Source organism: Squalius cephalus (genome assembly GCF_949319135.1).
Source record: "Squalius cephalus genome assembly, chromosome: 20".
Classification (NCBI taxonomy): Eukaryota; Metazoa; Chordata; class Actinopteri; order Cypriniformes; family Leuciscidae; genus Squalius; species Squalius cephalus.
Genome location: NC_137141.1, coordinates 3536892 through 3546496, shown reverse-complemented (window position 1 = coordinate 3546496; position 9605 = coordinate 3536892).

The window sequence follows — 9605 nt, the reverse complement described above, 5'->3', positions numbered from 1 at the left end:
GTGCTGGTAGAAATCTAGAGAGAACTGATGAACTCTTCAATCAAATGCTCCAGAAGCTCCTCAGTGTCAGCTAGAAAACACACACAAATCTCACAGAGTAAACCAGATAACACTGATTATCTTTCTCAGGGGTTTAGTTACGGTCTCTGCCGATCTTCTTCCAGATTAAAGCTCTTCAAGATGTTTTGTGATGTTTCTGTCGATGCTCACAGAAGCTTCTGGAAGTTTCCCATCAATAATGAATGTGCAGACATGGTTTGCCATTTTATAGAATGTCTGCAATAATTGTCACTAAAGAAACAAAGACACACACACACCTCATTCATACATGCTGAGAAACACATTATGTGCCAAATGTTCATTAAAGTAAACAGAATACTGCTGTTGAAATGATTGTTCTTCCCCGAGAGAATGAGTGATGGATCTTGGTTTGCTGAATGCGTCTTTTGTTCCACAGAAGAAAGTTGCAAACTTTGGATAAAATCATCTTACCTTCTTCTTCTACTCACCATTATATCATCTGTTCTCTGAATGTATTTAACCTACCTTTTACAAAGTTTTCCATAAATGTTCAGACTTAACACTGGATTAAGCACAAAAGAAACTGCAGACTGACTGAATGTGTCATTGAGAAGGTCTCAATACGAGACAAGATGTCAGAATAAGAGCCATTGTGAGGGAATGAAATATTTGCAGTGAAATACAGTTTCTTTTCCCTTTTCCGTTCACACCAATGAAACCGATCAGCGTTAGGCAAACCACATCAGACTGATGCTGTCCAGACGTGTTCTGAGTTACAGACTGAATCAACCATTACAAGGAGGTTTCCAACCCAACAGCTCGATCTCAAGAACTGTCAGGAACTTTCTGGAAAACAGTCCCATCACATTCGCTCTTGAAGATGACAGATGAAAGATGACGATGCAAACTGAAGGATCTTCTGTTGAACTTCAGTGATACTGAAGTTTGTTCAAGCGGCTGTAGTTTCTGAAGCCAGTTTATACAGACATACTGGACCAGAGAAGAGTCACATTCAGTCATTTCAGTACAACATTAAAATACTAAAAAAGTTTTTATTTTTTCTAAGTCATTTTTTATTCTTTTCATTCGTTATTGATTAGTGATTATTCATTTCCATCTTTCCTCAGTTTCCTCGACTGCCTGGATCTCACCGCATTATATGATGTTGTCATCTATGGCGTCATTTTTTAGTCAAATGTCATGAGCGTGTAAGACATGCTCACGAGCACATTATGTTATTTCACGCGCGCAAAAATGAACCTTCAGCTGGCATGATAAAAGTACTCGCGCACAAATTCAACAACCGAGAGGTGTACAGGTAGCTGCGAGCGAGCGCCTGGCATACTCTCATAGGTTAACTCTGCTTGTACAGTGGAATCCTGCTCGCGCGCGGCGGGCTTCTGCTCGCGGAGTGCTGTTTTGCTCGCGCAGTGGATTTCTGCTCGCTCAGCTGATTTCTGCTCGCTCGAGTCTACATGACTTTTGACAATTTGGGGGCGGAAACCAAGGAGGGCACTGACCCTCTTATGATTGGTCACTTTCATCATGGAAAATCTTGGGAAATCCTAACCCCGCCCACCTTCAGACGCAGCGCGAGTCACTCAGCTCGCTCTGCTACTCCGGCTATCTCTGTATATTTTAGACAACGAAATATGTGATAAAACACCTTACTAACTATTTTCGTTTTCATTTAAAGAAATCTTAAACATGATAGCCACACAAATGTGGTTCATGCAACGCGTATTGATTATATTCACTGCACATAACGTTTGCCTATTAAAAACAAAACAAAATATAAAACACAAACCTGCCTCTTTTCGTTTTAAATATAATATAAAAACATTAAACATTTTAATATGGTCCAGGCAATATGTGCATTTGTACTAAACAACAGATTTTTAAATACAATTATTACAATTTAAAATGACAAAACTCAACCCAGTCTCTTTTTGTTAAATTTCAGTTTGATCAATATTAGCCATAATAAAAGTATAAGTAAAAGGTATAAGAAGCTATAAGCTACAAATAAAGCAAACAATTCAGTCAAACATACAAAGTCAGCGCTCTTGTCTAACCATAACGATGACCGGGCGCTCGGCACTCATGTACCCCGCCTGGAACAGCCTTTCCTCGGTTATAGTCTTTCTGACGTTCGCCGCTTTCGCTGGGGTCTCTGTAGTGGTTAAACATGAGATATAATTCGTCTTGTGTATATCTAACGGGCGATTTTTGGTCTCGTGAATCTATAATTTATTCCCTGGCCATTGTGGCCAATCGTTTTGGCTGAGGGGAAGTTTCATAACTTTATAAGCTATTACCGTTGTATGGTTTTACTAGAGCGCTGACTTTGTGTGTTTGACTGAATTGTTTGCTTTATTTGTATAGCTTCTTATACCTTTTACTTATACTTTTATAATGGCTAATATTGATAAAACTGAAATTTAACAAAAAGAGACTGGGTTGAGTTTTGTCATTTTAAATTGTAATAATTGTATTTAAAAATTTAAAAACTGTAATGTTGTTTACTGCAAAATCTGTTGTTTAGTACAAATGCACATATTGCCTGGACCATATTAAAATGTTTAATGTTTTTATATTATATTTAAAACGAAAAGAGGCAGGTTTGTGTTTTATATTTTGTTTTGTTTTTAATAGGCAAACGTTATGTGCAGTGAATATAATCAATACGCGTTGCATGAACCACATTTGTGTGGCTATCATGTTTAAGATTTCTTTAAATGAAAACGAAAATAGTTAGTAAGGTGTTTTATCACATATTTCGTTGTCTAAAATATACAGAGATAGCCGGAGTAGCAGAACGAGCTGAGTGACTCGCGCTGCGTCTGAAGGTGGGCGGGGTTAGGATTTCCCAAGATTTTCCATGATGAAAGTGACCAATCATAAGAGGGTCAGTGCCCTCCTTGGTTTCCGCCCCCAAATTGTCAAAAGTCATGTAGACTCGAGCGAGCAGAAATCAGCTGAGCGAGCAGAAATCCACTGCGCGAGCAAAACAGCACTCCGCGAGCAGAAATCCACTGTATAAGCAGAGTTAACCTATGAGAGTATGCCAGGCGCTCGCTCGCAGCTACCTGTACACCTCTCGGTTGTTGAATTTGTGCGCGAGTACTTTTATCATGCCAGCTGAAGGTTCATTTTTGCGCGCGTGAAATAACATAATGTGCTCGTGAGCATGTCTTACACGCTCATGACATTTGACTAAAAAATGACGCCATAGTCATCGGCTTGTTGAGCTGCTCTGGTCAAACGCTGAAATCCTCTGAACTCCCGAATCACACCACATCCAATCTGGTTCACAGCTGAAATCAGGTCCATCCAGCTAAACTCTGAGAACACTTCCACCAAGTGAAGTACACCTGAACCGATCATGTTTGCTGTCGAAAAGAGCTGTGCGACGAGCCGTAGCTTTGGAGAAGACGAGCATTGAAATCCAGCTGAAACCAAACCACTGACACAAGCGAACCACTGCAGTATCTGTGAAAAAGACAAAGCTGGCCGGGCTACAGGTGTTTCAGGTGTAGAGTCCGGTAAAGGCATATTGAGCTCAGTGTTATTATCGAGGAGAGATCGCTGGATCGGCTGTCTGATGCTTCAGTTCTCAGAGAGTCTCAGCGAAGAGAAGGAGATCGTCGGTGAAGGAGAATGAGTTCCAGTGGCAGAAAGCCGCTTTATAAAGCGTTTTCCTCGGCCTCCGCTACGGGCTTTCAGTGTGCAGACTGTCCTCGCCCAGTGTTGCCAGAAAAAAATAAATAAATAAATGCCAATAAAAAAGAAATTTAAATTTAAGTTTTAAGATTTATACAAAATGTTTTGAGCTCTAGATTTTTTAATTCTTAATTCATAATATGAATAATATGTAAGGATTATTCAATTAAATTTGATGGAATTTTAATATTAATTGAAATGTGTAAATCTAAAAAAAAAAAAAAAAAAAATGGTGTGTAGTTTTAGGCTTCCAGTAGAGTTTATGAAGCATGAGTGATTCCAGCCAGTTCAGCACAAAACTCTGAGCGTCACAGATTTAATATCCGGACATTTGTGACTTGTTTGTTTTTGCGGCTTAGGTTCATGGCTTATAACGCTGTAACAAAGACTTTTCTTTTTTACAGTTTTTCTGAATTGCTAAAACACTAAACCCCATTCTCTGAACCAAAGTCTCAATAGCCTAAACCAATTTGTTGAATAAATCACTCTTTCTGTAAAACAAACAGCACTTATGTTTCAAAGCACTAAACACAGGCAGGCGAAAGTTAAACACAACTACAACACAGTTGTCACTGTTTACACACAACGGCTCAAAATTGTTCACACTTATTTCTAATGATGAGATCAAACCAACTGTACACAATACAAGTCAGTTCAGAGTGCAAAAATTTACTCAAAATGTTGATACTAATGGATGGAAACAATATAAGAGGGAGAGGAGGAAGAGTATGTGTAAAAGAGGTGGTGAACAAGGAGGACGAGGACGAGTGTGGTCTAGGCTGGATCTGCTTTAGGGTTTTTCTCTTTTCCGACATTGTCTGTGATGTTGAGAAAGTCCTCAGACTGGACGAACATGAAGACGTGATGCTGAAGCAGAATCACTCTCTCGCTGGCCTTGATTCAGCAACTCTTCTGAGTGTACAGTAACATGCTTTTCATTTAGTTTTTTACTGTAACCTTTTTGTCTTTTGCAGTTCGGTCACTGTATTTGAATATACAGACATTCAATACCATATTCAGTGCAATACTACACTTGCAGTGCATATATACAGTATACAATTTATTCACCTTACTACTGTAAGTTGTCATTACTGTACTTTTTTACATACAGTAATTGCAAAATGTGTTTACTTTGTTACACTATACTTTTTTTCTGTAACTTTTTGCTTTGGATTCTATTCTCCATTTGTTGATGTGTGTCTAACGAATGATCTGTAGTGTTTATAATATTGACTCTATAATATTGTCTGATTTTGAGCAGATAAAATGGTTTTGAGGCAATTGTTTGATTTTGCCAGAAGAGTCAGATGTTCTCTGAATTTGGCTTGAAAATTTGTTTTTTTGTGTTCAAGGTTTTGAGAAAGTGAGTTTCAAGAAATGTGTTTTAGCTATTCAGAAAAACTGTAAACTGAACAAGAGATGCACATCAAAAGATTGACAGTATTGGCATTATGAAAGGCAGCTGAAACATTTATATAAATGAAACAGTTATTTTGTGTTGTGAAAAGGATATTTTGTGATTTTGAGTACTGTACTAACACAATTGAAAACATGATGATTTTTTTGAAAAAAGTGAACTTTTGATGATCTGTTATTGTGATATTAGCACTAAGAGTTTTGAAAATGTAGGCTACACCTTACTTGTGAAAATAGTACCAAAGCGAATAAAAAAAAAACTGTAAAGTGCAAGTGTCCTAATGTAGCTATAGGCTACTCTGGGTAAATAATTTTCGTGTGAGTTCGGCTGACAAAAAAGAGTTTATGAAGCTCTGGGGTGCGTTTCCCGAAAGCATCGTTGGCCAACTATGGTCGCAAGTTCCATCGTTACCAATAGAGTTCAATGGACATTGCGATGAACTTGCGACCATAGTTGGCCAACGATGCTTTCGGGAAACGCACCCCTGGTCGAGTAGAAGTTGAGGAGAGGAGCGGGTACAAAAGAAAGTGTTGCTGATAGAGAGAAAGAAAGAAACTCGATCGCCTCCTGGAGGAGAAAGGAAGAATGACGAGGCTGAGCTGAGCTTTTCCTTTGCCGCACTAATAGCAGACAAAAGCCAGAGAGAAAGCAAAAAGTAAGAAAATAAATCGAATTTGAAAGAATAAAGGAAAAAAAGTGTTGTTAAAGTGAATTATAAGAGTGGTGAAGATGAAGCAAAATATATATATTTTTGTTTACTTTTTGTTGTGTTTACTTTTTATTGGGTATGACAGTGCTGTCATCTGATGGAGAACTGGCTCCTTCAGCAGGGCCGGGGGAGCCATAGCAGGAATGTCAATGTCCGAGAGCTGAGAGGTAGAGCAGGACTGTCTACATTTCACTCCCCGATCAGATGTCCTGCTCTACCTCTGACAGTGAGAAGAACTGGTTATGGGATACATGAGGGTCTATATGCACTGATGTCAGTGTTTCAAGTAATGTGAGATACTGTTGATGTTGAAGTCAAACTCGTGCTGGTAGAAATCTAGAGAGAACTGATGAACTCTTCAATCAAATGCTCCAGAAGCTCCTCAATGTCAGCTAGAAAACACACACAAATCTCACAGAGTAAACCAAATAACACTGATTATCTCTCTCAGGGGTTTAGTTACGGTCTCTGCCGATCTTCTTCCAGATTAAAGCTCTTCAAGATGTTTTGTGACGTTTCTGGTCGATGCTCACAGAAGCTTCTGGAAGTTTCCCGTCAATAATGTTCCTCGTCACTGAAGAAGAAACAAGACACACACACACACACACACACACACACACACACACACACACACACACACACACACACACACACACACACACACACTGATGATGTAGCACACTCACAGCCTGATGAGTGGAGATAAAAGCATTAATAGAAACACCTGACACTGCAAACTTACACTTTCATATACAAACTTACAACTTGTAGTAATTGCATCATTTAACCCAAACTCATCATATTGGTGGATTCACTCTAATATCATGCTATCTCTGAGACCTGACCGTCAAGTACTTTTATTGTCTCTCTAAATAAATTATAGACCCATCCCATACAGAATCTTTTTTTTTATTTTTCCTGTCCAAAATATATTTTAAATATGTTGTAATTAATGTATGTTGTAAACAGTGGTCGGTTAAATATATTTTGTTTCAACCTTCATATACCAAAATATATTGCAAAATGTGTTTCAAATGCAAGAAAATACATTTCCAATCGTACAGTAGCCTACATTTAGACCAAATGCAAATGTGGATGGAACAGCATAGTAGCGATTAAAAAACTATATATTTTCTATCCATCATTTAAAATGTGTTAAATTAATTTTTTAACCCTTACAGGAAATAAACACATTCATTTCCGTTGTTTTCCACATTATCCACTTTTGTTCACTTCTTCCCAAAAAATACAGAGTGATTGATCACGGCAGTCAGAAGAGAAAGAAAAGTCACAATTACTCAAAAACAGCCTTATTAGAATCACCCGCACAAATGCTATATTTTTATTACTTGTATTAAACAAAAAAATAAAAATAAAAACATTTAATATAACAATTATAGTGTCTAAATGCGTTTAAATGTAAATCAAATAAAAAATAAATTTAAATATAAAAAAATGGCTAGATTTACGATGTTAAAGGGCACCTATTATGCAAAATTCACATTTACATGGTGTTTGCAGTGTGTGTACACAACCACCCTATAATGATAATAATCCACCCAGTGCTTTTTTTTATTCCCCATAAATCATAAGCACTGTCTCAGAACAAGCTTTCGCAGATTCGGGGCAATGTGACATCACTTTGCAACTGTTGATGGACACTGCCGTATTAGCATAGCCCCGCCCTGAGTGAGCTAAACTACAGTCCAACATTGTTTCGACGCGGGAGCAGCTGTAAACTAGAATTTCTCCTAGTGATTGAAGTGTTTTGGTATAAGATGTAAGAATGAACAGAGCAGTCGTAATTTATTCTCGACATCTGAGCCGCTGAAGACGCAGTGGATTAAGTTACTTTAGTTTTTGAAGGGAATGCACCCCCCAATCTACCTAAATGTGTTCATGTTTGAGCGAATCATTTTACACCATACTGCTTTATGAATGAGGGTCCGTACAAAGCAGTCTTGTTATAAAGTTGTTACTCGAGGATGGATCTGTACGAACTGTTCGTGATCCAGCTTACAGTGTCACATGCCTGTCCTGTCTTGTGCTGCACATGGGTGTTTTGTTATTTTGGGCCATGTGCTCGTGTCTATTGTCTAGCCCCTCCCATCTTATCTGATTATTGGTTAATTTGTTCCACCTGTTCCCTCTTGATTTGTTCCCTTTATAAGTCCCCTCTTGTTTGCAGTCTGTGTTGGTTCGTTGTCTAATGTTTCCTGTTCCCTTCGATTCCCCAGTAAGTTCATGTTCTGTTTTTGGTTGTTATATTTGTTAGCTATGTTTTCCCCCTCGTGGGTTTTGTTTTGTGTTTAGCCTTTCTTTTATTAATAAATTCATATTTCTCTGCACTTGAGTCCTCGCACCTTTTGTATTTCCCCAACCCGTGACAGAACGAACCAACCAATTGAGGACTCAGCAGAAGAACTCACTTATCCAGCAGCATGTCCGGCAGTGTCTCTTCCCCAGCCACCGAGCGGGAGAGAGGATAGTCTTTTTTGGGAACCCGGTGGTCCCGCGTCTGGGGGTCCCAGTTCCGGTGGTCCCAGTTCCAGTGGTCCCGAGTCCGGTGGTCCCGAATCCGGTGGTCTCGAAACGGAGGAGAAGGAAGAATCCCTTCGACATCAGAGACTTATTTTTATCTTGTGAAAAGGGGCATAATGGGTGCCCTTTAATAAACTGTCATCATTTGCACACACTGCGCACGCGCCTCATTTTGCTGTAACGGTCAACCACTAAAGTTACCCGCTGGAGTTCTGGGGGGAAAGCAAGTAAGAGCTAGCCTATACATTTCGTTTTAGTCATCATTTATCATATGTTAATTGTCACTTTAGATGTACAGTGTGTTGTATTTGTAAGGTTTTGTAACTTTATTTTTCAATTTAATGCCCTGTTTAGTTCATTTGCAGGAGTTCATCTCCTGTAACAGGGCCGTGCAGAGACCTTTGGAGGGGCAGGTGCTCAAAGTATAAAAAGGGGCCGATACAAAATATCAATACGGATGATTCTGTATCGATACGGCAGCAAATGCTGTGATGCAGTTTTGAAAAAGCAGAACAGAAAAGACAATTTTAAGTTTAAAAGTTAAAAAATAATTTATGTGCACCTATTAAGAGTGGCAGACAAAAAGCACCTTGGAGAAACTCAACAGCAGTGCAAAATATGAAGACAATGCAGAAAAGCAGAGCGCATGTGGCGGAAGACAAAACTTGTAGTCCATTATAACATCTACAAAGACAGCCTTCATGCTTTCAATGTGGAACTAGGCAAAGCTAGACAGACTTTCTTCTCAAATATTATAAACAGAAACATAAACAACACACGCACTCTTTTTGCTACTGCAGAGAGACTGACAAACTCTGACTCAAGGCTCAGTTCTTGCTCCAAATGAGCCAAATAATGAAAAAGAACCAGTTACACAGCTCTGCAGATGACACCCAGATCTATCGCCTAACGATTACAGCCCCATTGACTCCCTGTGCCAATGCAGTGATGAAGTGAACAGTTGGATGTGCCGAACCCAAGACATGGGGAGTCTGCTTTTAGCTACTATGCCAGCCGCAGCTGGAGCTTCCAGAAGAGATCAGATGTGCTCCTACAGGAGTCACATTCAAATCCAGACAAATCCTGAAAATTCAGCTTCGCATCACAGGAAATAAATGATAATTTAAAGTATAATAAATTGAAAACCAATTATTATAAATTGCAATAATATATCACAATACTACATTTTTTTTC